This window comes from Lissotriton vulgaris, chromosome 4_1 (assembly GCF_964263255.1).
Source record: "Lissotriton vulgaris chromosome 4_1, aLisVul1.2, whole genome shotgun sequence".
In the NCBI taxonomy this organism is placed as follows: domain Eukaryota; kingdom Metazoa; phylum Chordata; class Amphibia; order Caudata; family Salamandridae; genus Lissotriton; species Lissotriton vulgaris.
The window spans coordinates 1698298691-1698312950 of NC_141691.1; the positions used below are offsets into that span (position 1 = coordinate 1698298691).

A 14260-nucleotide genomic window follows, 5' to 3' on the forward strand; every position below is an offset into this window, starting at 1 on the left:
GGCTTGGTGGCCATCTAGGGAAACCTACCAAACCTAAACATTTCTGGAAACTAGACACCCGGGAGAGTTCAGTGAGGTATGGCTTATGTGAGTTCCCCAACATTCTCCTACCCAGAATCCCCTGCAAACTTCAAATTTCGATGAAAAAATCATATCTTTCTCAAATTTCTGTGTGGGAAAGTTCTGGAATCTGCGTGTATCAGCAAATTTCCTCCCACCCTGCATTTCTCCAAGTCTCCCAAAAAAATAGTACCTCACTTGCATAGGTGGGTTAAGAACCACGACCGGCAAGGACCCAAAACCTATTGAGGCAATATCAAAATTACCTATCACAAACCAACCTGGTTTTGCAAGGGGTCCCATGAGCTTTTGGCCCTGAGCTCGGCGGCCATCTAGGGAAACCTACAAAATCCACACATTATGGAAACTAGACAGCCGGGGGAGTCCAGCGGGGTATGGCTTGCGTGGGTCGCCCAACATTCTCCTACCCAGAATCACCTGCAAACCTCAAACTTCACTGAAAAAATCACTTTTTCTCAAATTTCTGTGTGGGAAAGTTCTGGAATCTGCCTGGATCCACAAATGTCCTCCCACCCAGCATTCCCCCTAGTCTCCCGAAAAAAAAGTACCTCTCTTGTGTGGGTAGGCATAGAGGCAGCAGCAGGAAATGGCCCAAATCATACTGTGGAGACTGCAAAATTACCTATAAGAAAACGACCTGGTTGTGTGGGGGGGCACCTGAAATTTTGGCAACAGGTCTGTGGCCATCTTGGGAAAGTGCCAAACCCAAACATTTCTGAAAACTTGATACCTGGGGGAGTCCAATGACGTATGGCTTGCATGGATCCCCAACATTTTCCTACCCAGAATGCCATGCAAACCTCAAATTTAGCTGGAAAAAGACACATTTTCCACATATTTTTGTATGGAATCACCGTGCCGCCACAAATGTCCTACCTAGTTTACAAAATTCTGAATTATATTGGGTTGGAACTTGACCCATCTCATCAATATTCATGTGGTAGGTCTTAAATTGCGACTCACTACGGTTTGATGCCATCTCAGGGAAAGTGGCCTGCTGTGGTCAGCAGGCCACCATGTTGGTGATTGCATTGCTATAAAGTATTTTTTTTTTAAATGCAGGCCAATTTCCTTAATTGAAACAGGTCTACATTTAAGAAAAAAGAATGCATTTTTTAGAAACTTTTTTTTAAGAGTTCACAGTGGACCCCAGGAACCTTGCCCACTCTTAACGAAAAGCTTTTTTATATTCACAAAGGGGAAGGGATTACCACCTCCTTTGAATCAGAAGATGATGCTGTATACTGAGTACAGTAGTTAACATAGTTGGTAGACTTGTCTAAAGATCAGGTCTTTACGTTCTTCCTGAAATTCACTAGGTCTGTATGAAAACATAATGACAATAATATTAAGTTCAGCATTAATGGGGCTTGGAAAGAAAATTTATGTTCACCCATACATTTTTTTAATATATTTTGGAAAAGTAGGTAAGTTCGAGAATTAAGAGCAAAGCTCTCGGGCTGGGGTGTATATTTTAATCCTATTTATTAAAAATTGGGGACCTTGCTTAAAAATGATGCAATACAATTTCAATGTGATACTTTGAGCCACTGGAGGTCCCTCAGCAATAGGGTTACTTAACATCTTCTAGGCAGTTTAAAACGCAATCTAGCTGCCTGACTCTAAACCATCTGTAATCTGTGAAGTTGGATTTTCGGTAAACAATATATATGGAACTGGCATAATAAAGCTGTGAATGATCAAGGCCAGTACCACTGTGATTAATGGATCCTGTGTGAGGATATTGGATTTCTTTTTAGTTCTTCTCAGTGTTATAGAACATGCTGAGTTCACTGTTACGAGCTGGGCTTCATGAAGAGCTCACTGTCTATGACGACTCCTAGACCTTTAGCTTGCTTTTAGGTGTTGAGGGACACACCCATTTCTGAAGGACAGTGGAAGGAATTCCAGGAGTCAACATTTTATTCAAAATTACTATTTTAGTGTTTTTCTATATTGAGTTTTAAACATTTACTGCCCATAATGCAAATAAAATGGGAGGCAGAGGAACCATCAACTCTAAGTATTAATTGTGAGTCATCAGCATAGTTGTATATTCTACAATTCAATTTGGCTAACTCCTGGATTAATAGGATTAATATAAATATATTGAATAGGTGAGAGAAAGAAGCCCTGAGGACCCCCCCCCCCCCCACTCCACCTTTAATGGTGTGACCTTGATGAGACACAGAAGGACAGATAATTGTTCAAATAGGATCTAATCCAATCAAGGGCACAGCCACTCAAGCCAGCAGCCCCCTCAGGGTTTATCATTAACCTGTGATCTACAACGTAGAATGCATCCAGTATATATCCAACAGGATCAAGGCAGATGTCAATCCTTTATCACCATCACTGCAAATGTCATCAAGCAAAGAAAGCATGAGCGATTCACTACTATGCACAGGGCGAAAGTCAGTCTTGAGAGGAGTTAAACATTGGGATGCTTTAAGATGAGAGCACGGTACCTGCACCATCAGCTTTTACATTTTTAGCAGAAAAAGGCAACAGGGAAATAGAACGATAATAAAGTGGAATCAGAAGTGCACATTTCAATGATCTCTGAACTATTTCTTGTAACAGACAAGCGTCAAATAGAGATTAAATTGTACCCAAGAGTTCAGTTAAAAAAGTTTTAAACCTTTGGGAGACATGGATCGTCCAGTGAATCGGATATCATCCTGGACATCGGTGATAGAAGACATTCTTCATTGTGAAGAGGAGAAGCATACAAAGTTAGCAAATTCCTGTCTAAGGAGGTGATACGGAATCCGTGTTTTGGATTTAGATGCTGTCTTTAATCCTGTTTTTTTTTTTTTTTTTTAATGAAATAATTATTGAGCAGTTGACAAAATTCTTGTGTTGAGGTGGCCGCTGGAGAGAAATGTTATCTGAAATAGAAACTTCAGCTACTATTTAAAAAAATATCTATTTGTTTGTTAGCACACTGCCGGAGTTTATTGGTAAAACAAGGGTTCTGGAATGTAAATGTCCCTGTTTTCAATGGAGTAGTCTCTGCACCATTACCATTCAAGTTGGCAAAGCTTTAACATGGCAGCTTTCAATTCTTCAGAAAACCGTTGACTAGATTCGACCTGGCTAGCAATCTTAGATCTAGAAAGAGGGGCATGTGTGTCAATGGCTGTAAGCCACTATTGTTTAAAATCCATCTCCACCAAGTTAACATCTTGACTAAGGAGGTGTGTAGAATCGGACAAGGATTTCCATAAATTGTGCATGTCAGCAAGGTGCAATTTACAAGAGTAGTTATGCATTACAGATCTATTATTTTATTGAAGCATCTAGAGAAGGTTACATATAAACATATGGGAACAGGCCAGTTAGAGGGAGCGATCTCCAGTGCAGCTAGTTGAGGATTAGCCCTCCAGACCTGTTCAAGAGTATGGCCTTTAATATGAGTAGGCACCAGTATATTTTGCATTAAATTAACACTATTCATAGACTCCATAAATCCCAGGGATTTTTAGTTCATATTTTCGCTGTTGTTCCAATAATTAAAGTCACCATCAATATCTAATTTGGAGTGGGCCACTAGTAATGGAAAAATAGTGTCATAAAGATTTTGTGGAAAAGTTGACATCTAGTTGGGAGGTCGATTGGTGAGCAAACAGATTAAGGTCTGGTTAGTAAACTTAATTTTTAGGCTAAAATAGCCACTTCAGGAATGAATTGGTGTTGAAGTGTAGATGTTTTACATTTTTGCTGAATAGGCCCCGCTACACCACTCCCTTTTTTGCATGGTTGTCTATTTGACTGAAGTACATAATATTTACTTGATAGAGCCACAAAATATTAAGAGTTGGTTCCTCTGTAAGCCAAGTTTTGAACAGAACCATTAATTCAGGGTTTTCAGTGTTAAGGACATTGAATATCTCCATTCCCTCCTCATCCATTCCTCGTCCCATTACTTACTATACGCACTACGTGAGATGAGGCCTCACCACTACCACACCTACCAAACAAACTTTAAAGCAAAAAATAATATAGCAGTCTACCCCCCTTTGCTATTAAAGGGAGACAATGGAACAGCACGGCCTGTTCTTTTATTGTGTGCCTTTCCACACACTTTTTAACACAGAGCAAGGTCTGTGTTCTCTTTCACTTTGTCAGCGTGGACCTGACATTTTTAACCTTTATCTCTTCAGGATGTGCAAAGGGTTTGCACAGTTCCTTTCCCTTTTTTAAGTATGTTGGTCCGCTTTTGCATTTTTATCAGAAGACCACACTCCTGCAATTACTTCTGCTTTTTAGCTCTCAATGTATGAGGATCAAAATTATCTCTATAAAACCTCTGAGTCTTCAACTGTGTCTTTCTCAATATATGGAAGTGTGTGGGAGGTGTTAATGAGAATCTTGTTCGTTTTTAAATTCATTAATATCTGGGGGCTGATATGATAACTTACTGAGGACAGCGCTCTGAATATTGAAATACCCCCACTGATAGTGCTGCACGTTCGGACTACAGCCTAGTTTAAACAGGGCAGGAGAGTTTAGATTCTGACCAACTACATTGTGATTTGAAAATAGTGGTGCTAAAATGTAATTTTACTGAAGAGTGAAAATGGCCAGTGGACACCCTCTGTGTAGCAGTAAAATGCTTAGTTTAACGATAACAGGAGTAGATGTTAAACAAATTCAACTAATAATTATTTTCATGTTAAAACCAACATCATAAAAGTTCTGGCAGCATTAGCTAAGAAAAACAGATAGAAGAAATCATAAGGCCTAGATGTATCATCGTTCCTATTTGCGATATCTTAATAGCGATTTTTACCGAATAGCTATTAAGAAATCGCAAAATGGGATGTACGTTTAAAATCGCAATTTTTTTGTGATTCCTTATTATTCCTAATTTGCAAATTCGCAAGTTGCGAATTCGCAAATAAGGAATAATTTCCCATTCATTCCTATGGGCCAGGAGGCCCATAGGAATGATTGCGAAATAATTCTCAAATTGCGAATTCGCAATTTGCTAATCGCAATTTGAGAATTATTGCAAGGGTGCAGGGGTGTCTCAAGGACACCCTGATGCACCCCTGAAACTTACATGTGTGTGCATATGGTGCACATACATGCCCAATGGGCATGTATGTGTGTCACATGCCACCTTCAAAATTGCTTAATTGTGAATTTTGAAAGGAATTCGCAAATTAACACCAACCTCAAATTGGTGTTAATTTGCGATTTCTTAACCTGAATTCGCAATTTGAAATTGCTTCATACATGGCATTTAAGGAATCGCAAAATTGCGATTCCTTAAATGCTTAAGCAAAATAAGTAATCGCAATTTTTGCGATTCCTTATTTTGCTAATTTCTCATACATCCCAAAAGATGCAAAATGTCCGTTTGCAAATCATTAAGGCTGAAATTCTGCGAATTTCGGCCTTAACGAATCGCAAAAGGCTTGATACATCTAGGCCTTATGTTTAAACTTATTGGGCAAGGTGAGAGATGTGCAAATTAGCAATGCTCTTAATACAATGGATCAGCTTTTAAAAAATACCTCCACTGATAGCGCTGCACGTCCACGCCATGGCCTAGTTTAAATAAGGCGAGACAGTGCAGATTCTGATCAACTAGAAAGAGCTTTCCAAATGGTAGCACTAAAATGTGCGCCTACTGAAAAGTAAAAATGGCCACCGGACTCCCTCTGCAATAGCAGACCGGGGAGCCCTATCTTGTGGCAGGAGAAAGCTTAGTTTAAGGATAACAGGAGGAGAGGTTATTGAAATTCAAATAATAATTCATTGTATGATAAAATCAATATTTGAAAAGTTCAGACAGTTTTACAAACTATAACTGGATTACTAAATGGGTTTAGTAAACCCAATAAGCAATTTAGTGGTCGCAAACCCCGTGATTTAGTGACTCACAGGGTGAAATGCAAGGTTTGAGGCCACTGTATGGCTTTGTACCGCTGGCCCTGTTTGCCTTTTGTTACCAAATATGCTTAAATGAAGGTCTTATGTACAAAGTGTGTGCAGATACCCATTTTCCCAAATGTTTCTGCATTTTCCTTTATCACAACTCTGATTCCATAGTTTCTATCATACCTGTTTTTCCTTACAGTTAAGTGTCCGTACTCATCTTTCTTCGTTTGCTGTCACGTGAAGTGTAATACCACAGTATTACTCATGACTTTCTCATGCCAGTCACACAGTACTTCGTCTCTTCTGACATTTCTTTATTTCCTTTCATTTCTGAATTCACATTAAAACTACTGAAGATAAATACAGGTATGATGCTTTTGTATGTATGATAAAGTGCCCCTTGAGTACATTAGAGGAACAGTATAAGTCATTGAGAAATTCCATCACAGGAAGGATGTTGAAATCAGAGTTTCATACTAAGATCAGGAAATGCCTATTTGACTTGCAAGATCTTTTTAAGATATTACAGCGAGCATTTAATTTATTAAAACACATGCTCATCATTACCACTTCCACAAAAAAACATAAATAATTAAGCCCAGATTTATCAATTCTTTGCCTTGTCCTTGAGTCGTGCAAGCGAAAGAAAGGACAACACTAAGGTGGTCATTAGGATGGTGGGCGGATTTTGTCCGCCGGCCATTCTCCCGTGGAACTGGACCGCCTGCCATTGGTCCCGTTGCACACATTAGGATGCGCCCACCACACTGGCGGGCGCTATCTGCATTCCTGACATTGCGATGAGCGGTGCACTCAGCACCACCCGCCACAATGCCAGGAAGGCATGTCATGCACTTCCATGCACAACATGGCAGGCACAGCGTGGCACGGTACAAAGCCGTGCAAGAGGCACTTTGCTCCATCTTACGAGGCTTTATAAAGAAATGTAATGCAACGCAGCTGCTGGCATTGCATTACATTGAGTCTTAAGGTGAGAGGTGTTCAATGGGTGGAACTTTGGCTTTCCCATGCATCCACCCATTGATTGTTATGCATTCCCACATTTACTAATACAAGGAAACTCGGGAATGTTACGCCTTCCCCAGTGGTTAAAATGAGGAGAAATGCTCCGTACGTTAGTAAATGTGGAGCATTTCTGCTTCCTACCTTTAATGCAATGCAGCGCAGCAACTTTGCTTCCTGCCCGGCGTTGAATGAGAGGTTAGTAAATATGCCCCTTTGTCTTTTTCATATGAATGAGCATGATTGCAAATATGCAAAAAAATTTAGATTCTACAGCACGAAATTATTGAAAAAAATAAACAGCTAGGCATCAGCTGAAAAAAATATTATTTGGAGTTTAATGTAAGTAACTTTTAAAAATAGGTACATTTTATGATGCCTGATTGCATGGAGGTTCATGCCAGAAAAGCTGCTTTGCGTTTTCATTGTTGAAAAAGCACTCGTAATGTTGCTGTATAGACTGCTGCCTCTAACACTCTCTGCTGGCACTAGAGGGAAATTGTGATATCAGATATCAATTGTAATAAGTTGTATATGGGGTAAAGTAAGTGCTTCTGTACATTACATAGATACTGCACATCACAAAAAGGATTTTGATCTTATCAGTTCCTTTGTAAGATCATGGAACTCCAAGACGACTTACAACACCCTTTTAACACTTGACAAAAGGTATATAATGTAGCCTTATAGCCCGCCGTAGACGGCTATACCGGCTATTAAAAGCCCTCTCCAGCGTTTAACAAGGGAGACGGACTTTAATAGCCGGTATAGCCCAGCTACAAAGGGCTATAAGGGTATTAAAACATTCTGCCACTAGAGGGCAGAATGTTCTAACAAAAAAGAAGAAAGCCTTATGGGAGCGTGAGGGGATTGGAATCCCCTCAGGCTCCTTGAAGCCTTTGTTCACAGCCAGAGCTGTGAACAAAGAAACATTGGAATGTTGGAGCTCCATGCGTATACCAGCCATTATAAGCCGAGAGCACTCCATTGTTTTCAATGGAGCTCCTAACATTCCAATGTTCTAATATTCCATATAAGAGGTTGTCACCTTTTCCACAATCTGCTTAAATCATTGGCGTCTTACTCTTTCATTCAAAAGAGATAGGATGGTTGCAGACATGAAGAGTAAAACTGGAAACTGTAGTGTGAAATTGAAAACACTATAAAGCAGTTATTATTTTGCAAAAAGATGTTAGGGTCAGTTTAATGGAAGTCAGATTTTAAAAAATGGGTAGAGACATGCAGAGTGATTCTATATTTTCTGAAATTACCTAAAGTGTGCAAAAAATAATCATACCACCATAATTATCTTGTTTCTGTGGCTCGCTGTTCATTTTAGAAAAACAGATCAGAAGAGCGAAACTGCAGCTGTAATTATACTCTGTAAATACTTCACCTTGACTGCTAACTCAGGCAGGAGACATTATGACATCACAACCCAAGAGTAATAATGTATTAGAATAATGGAATGTTGAACGCACCATTGATTGTAGACAATGAAGTGGTTTCAGACTCACCATGACTAGTATAAGCCTTTTTCTCAGACATTTCAATGTTTTTCTTTCTATTTCTTCCGTTATAACTAAAAACATTAGACCCTGAGTGGGTGGAATGCTCTATTAGCCTCATAGCCCTTCTGCTTCGGGGTGCACCTGTTGTTAAAGTACTCACCCACGTTTTAGCTCAGATTCAGGGCCTTTAACAACTGGTATAGACCTTGGCAGCGGGCTATAAGGCTATGTTATAGTTGAACAGCTACATTCTTTTCTTATTAATGGTGACTAGAGGAGTCATATTTGACTATAATAATTAAAATAGAGACAGTGTTATACATGGATTGTAGGTTTCCATGCATTGTAGCACATTAGATTCATCATTTTATTTTTACAGGTGGCTAATAATGTCGCAGCTACGATGAAATTAGAAAATTACAGGCATGATTTATATACAATGATTACATTTGACTAAATAAATATATGTACTCATAATTCCTTATAAAGACACACGTCATTGTTTTACTCACACTCTCGTCTGCTGGCGGATTTTCTTCTTCCTTGATTCTGTTACGTCTCTTGCACGTTTTTCCTTTCGGATCCTCCTGACGAGTGTCTGAATCCTTCACTATTCTCCTTCTAAATGTCATATTGCACTACCTCTCCTCTAGGTTAAAAAAACGGAGGTAAGGTGTGGTCTATGCTTTCTGACAAGCTATGAGGAAATGAACAACTTACAAAAGCAACATTGTTTCGTAAATCTCGCCCAACCCGTTTTCATTCTGTTTTCTGTATTTAAGGTAAACTCGTGGCACCGCCTTATTTGAAATGCTCTCTTGCTTCTTTTCAACTTTTTCTCTCTGTGTCTGCCTATTTCTGGTCTCTTCCTGAAAGTCACGTGTGTAAACTGATATTTCTAAGGAATGTGCCTGAGCGGAAGGTGCGTGACGTCAGAGGGGGAGAGAACAGCGTAAAACAGCGTTTGGCCGTTGACAATGAAAGTGGCATAAGAGCATATCCCTGTTTCCCCCTCCTGAATGTTGCCAGCCCTCTTTGTTTCAATTTACGAAGACGCTGCTTCCATCGTCGAATATTTGTTAAACTATTAAACTAAAACAAACTATGTTCTTTAGTTACATGTCGCAGTCATTTGAAACAAGTGCTTCTGTTTCTCTTTCCCTTGATGTTTGTAGATATATATATATAAAGGCTGGCTCCTTTGATTGCTGCATTTTTTATGAATTTGTAACCGAGCTGGTCATGGGCCTGCTTTGCTGACGTTGGACTTGCTTTGTGATGATGGCGTTGCTTACAGAAGGAGTCTAGAAAAATTACGCTGGTCTGATACGAATGGTGGGATATCGAGCATGGATGGGCACGTCTCAGAGCAGTTGTGCTTTCAGTTTAGCACTGAATTGAAAGAGGGTAAACGCATTGCGGACCTCCAGGAGATTTGGGCCTGCTGTTATAGTGGCACGATGCTGTGGTAGAAAATCACACGTCTCTGGTAAAGGCTGCACTAACCTAGTTGACCGAAGCCAACAGGAGCGATGCTAGTATCACCTTTGCCTGAACCTGCTGAGGCCCTTAAAAGATTATCCATGGCGGTCAGCAGTGGGTTGGGATAAGTGGAGTTGAATGAGAGAGAAAAAACAGATGTCCTGGATAGATTCACCTCATCTGTTCATACTGTTGGAAGCGACATACTCTGCAGAAGCTATGATATCTAAAACAAGAAATAATTTGTTTATGTTCTAATCTATGAAATTAGAGTTTAGTAGTCCTATTGTGTCATCTGCCCCATGCGATAGTAGCAGGATAACGCGCCAAATTACCATGTTAAAAATCAAGGCGAGGCACAAAAAAATGGGAAACACCAATGCCCAAAAAGTTGTGATGCCCCAAATAGCGATACAAAAATCCGCAACAACCAGTAACTTACTTGCAATTCCCACGCGTCAGGCGGGAAAATGCAGTATAAAAGCAATAAAAAAAACAACACCAAAACCAAATTAAACTGCGTAGCACCATGGATGCACCTGGACCGGGTGCAGAGGACAACCTGGCCCCCACAAGCCCCACGGAGGACCAGCCAGGAACCCCGTGTTTGGCGAAGGGCAAGGAGAAGAGGAAGAGGAAGACGGGTTCAGTCCGTAGGAAGACCGGATCATTGTCACGGAGGTGACAGAACTCTACGAACAACTGTTCATCACCTCCACTGCAGCACTGGCAATCCAAACTGAAATATGGCAGACCATTGTCAACTATGTCAATGCAGTCGGAGTGTCCAGGAGGTCAACAGAGGAGGTCAAGAGGCGCTGGCATGATGTGCAAAGACAGCCCAAACAGAAACTCACAGGCAACAGGAAGGCAGCAAAGGCGCCTGGGGGTGGGAGTCCTGCGCCACAGGAGGAACCGGACTAGCTGGAGGAAATGGTGGCCACAGTCACCAGAGTGGAGATGGTGCAAGGAGTTGGAGGTCTGGACACAGCTCGCTATGACCTTACCTAACAGCAACAGGGTGAGTAACGACCAGGGACCGGGGGGACAGGGGGGAGATGCACACAATGGCACACATGCACAAGCATGTGTAGCACAGTGCACATGCACAATGAGAGTGGAACATGTCCCTGATATCCTTGGCACACTGCAGCACACATAGAAACACCAAGTAGGGCTCATCCACAATGTGCACAAATGGGCCCCTTTCATATCACCCATGCCACAACCTACCCATGTACATGTGCACAATCCAGAAAAGCAGCGACTGGGTGAGCCACATGGACTATGCAAGTGACACTGACCAATAGCATGGCTGCAGTCAAAAAATCTGACATGGCGAATAATGCAACATTGGGGTGGCCTAGTGTGGATCATATCCGTAAAGGAGTAGGTCACGCACTGACACGTCCACGTGCACCTACACCACATTACGTCCATAATACATCAGCAGACAAACAATACACAAGACCACAAAATATGTCCAAGAGCACAAATGACACAAGTCGCAAACATCCCAGTCCCCGAAAAGCACACAAGTCAAAGATACACCGCATCAAAGGGATAAGGGTCCGCAAAACCAGAGCTGCAGTAGCAATCCTACCACAATGCAGCACACACATAGCAATCAGAGCAACTCAACGTTGATGGCAATGTGATACAAAGGGCAACACCTACACCACAGGACATAGGACACAGTAGGTTCCGCTTGTGCGTAGTAACTGGCCATTCACATCTGGCTTTACATGTCACTGTGAGATGATAATGTACAAGTACAACCACACATCAGTCATGTAGTCAAAATTTCCAATGTCTGCCATCAAATAGCCAGCTCCACTGACCCAGTCATTATGTACATTGTTATGCAGTCTGTGTGTAAACATCTACAAAGCGTCAACATACATGGAACACACTGTTAACCTGCATCTCCCCTATTCATTGCAGAGGGACAATCAACACCTCCTGAAGAGCCGACCGGTCATCTCTACATTGATGAAGAAGAGGACCCTACTGGCCATCAGCTCCAACACCCTCCGATGGCTAATGGAGAGCCTACACACCCCACCACCAGGAGCAGGGCAGCCCATCTGCCTCAAGGTGATCCCACCCCTGCACAGACCACACAGCAGGAAACACACACCACCATGGCTGGCTCCCATGACCCCCCAGAACAACACTTGGAATTCCAACACTGTATAAGCCTTTTTCTCAGACATTTCAATGTTTGTCTTTCTATTTCTTCCGTTATAACTAAAAACATTAGACCCTGAGTGGGTGGAATGCTCTATTAGCCTCATAGCCCTTCTGCTTCGGGGTGCACCTGTTGTTAAAGTACTCACCCACGTTTTAGCTCAGATTCAGTGCCTTTAACAACTGGTATAGACCTCGGCAGCGGGCTATAAGGCTATGTTATAGTTGAACAGCTACATTCTTTTCTTATTAATGGTGACTAGAGGAGTCATATTTGACTATAATAATTAAATTAGAGACAGTGTTATACATGGATTGTAGGTTTCCATGTATTGTAGCACATTAGATTCATCCTTTTATTTTTACAGGTGGCTAGTAATGTCGCAGCTACGATGAAATTAGAAAATTACAGGCATGATTTATATACAATGATTACATTTTACTATATAAATATATGTACTCATAATTCCTTATAAAGACACACGTCATTGTTAGTTTTACTCACACTCTCGTCTGCTGGCGGATTTTCTTCTTCCTTGATTCTTTTACGTCTCTTGCGCGTTTTTCCTTTCGGATCCTCCTGACGAGTGTCTGAATCCTTCACTATTCACCTTCTAAATGTCATATTATACTACCTCTCCTCTAAGTTAAAAAAAAAAGGAGGTAAGGTGTGGTCTATGCTTTCTGACAAGCTATGAGGAAATGAACCATTTAAAAAAAGCAACATTGTTTCGTAAATCTCGCCCAACCCGTTTTCAGGGTTGTTTTCAGAAATTTAAGGTAAACTCGTGGCACCGCCTTATTTGAAATGCTCTCTTGCTTCTTTTCAACTTTTTCTCTCTGTGTCTGCCTATTTCTGGTCTCTTCCTGAAAGTCACGTGTGTAAACTGATATTTCTAAGGAATGTACCTGAGCGCAAGGTGCGTGACGTCAGAGGGAGAGAGAACAGCGTAAAACAGCGTTTGGCCGTTGACAATGAAAGTGGCATAAGAGCATATCCCTGTTTCCCCCTCCTGAATGTTGCCAGACCTCTTTGTTTCAATTTACGAAGACGCTGCTTCCATCGTCGAATATTTGTTAAACTATTAAACTAAAACAAACTATGTTCTTTAGTTACATGTCGCAGTCATTTGAAACAAGTGCTTCTGTTTCTCTTTCCCTTGATGTTTGTAGATATATATATATAAAGGCTGGCTCCTTTGATTGCTGCATTTTTTATGAATTTGTAACCGAGCTGGTCATGGGCCTGCTTTGCTGACGTTGGACTTGCTTTGTGATGATGGCGTTGCTTACAGAAGGAGTCTAGAAAAATTACGCTGGTCTGATACGAATGGTGGGATATCGAGCATGGATGGGCACGTCCCAGAGCAGTTGTGCTTTCAGTTTAGCACTGAATTGAAAGAGGGTAAACGCATTGCGGACCTCCAGGAGATTGGGGCCTGCTGTTATAGTGGCACGATGCTGTGGTAGAAAATCACACGTCTCTGGTAAAGGCTGCACCAACCTAGAAGACCGAAGCCAACAGGAGCGATGCTAGTATCACCTTTGCCTGAACCTGCTGAGGCCCTTAAAAGATTATCCATGGCGGTCAGCAGTGGGTTGGGATAAGTGGAGTTGAATGAGAGAGAAAAAACAGATGTCCTGGATAGATTCACCTCATCTGTTCATACTGTTGGAAGCGACATACTCTGCAGAAGCTATGATATCTAAAACAAGAAATAATTTGTTTATGTTCTAATCTATGAAATTAGAGTTTAGTAGTCCTATTGTGTCATCTGCCCCATGCGAGAGTAGCAGGATAACGCGCCAAATTACCATGTTAAAAATCAAGGCGAGGCACAAAAAAATGGGAAACACCAATGCCCAAAAAGTTGTGATGCCCCAAATAGCGATACAAAAATCCGCAACAACCAGTAACTTACTTGCAATTCCCACGCGTCAGGCGGGAAAATGCAGTATAAAAGCAATAAAAAAAACAACACCAAAACCAAATTAAACTGCGTAGCACCATGGATGCACCTGGACCGGGTGCAGAGGACAACCTGGCCCCCACAAGCCCCACGGAGGACCAGCCAGGAACC

At 41.4% G+C, this 14260-nt stretch overlaps 1 protein-coding gene across 2 annotated transcripts in view; it reads right to left on the minus strand.

Moving 5' to 3' along the window:
* The window catches only part of LOC147724419 (membrane-spanning 4-domains subfamily A member 4A-like), a 540727-nt gene extending 527966 nt beyond the window's left edge, over positions 1–12761 (minus strand). Inside the window, exon 1 of one of the 2 annotated variants that reach the window (XM_086967007.1) lies at positions 12685–12761. The gene's annotated coding sequence lies outside the window, so the exon portion shown is untranslated. Of the gene's footprint in view, positions 1–9019; positions 9251–12684 lie in introns of those variants that run through there. The other variant, XM_086967006.1, reaches the window with a different exon arrangement.
* Positions 12762–14260: the final 1499 nt, after the last annotated feature.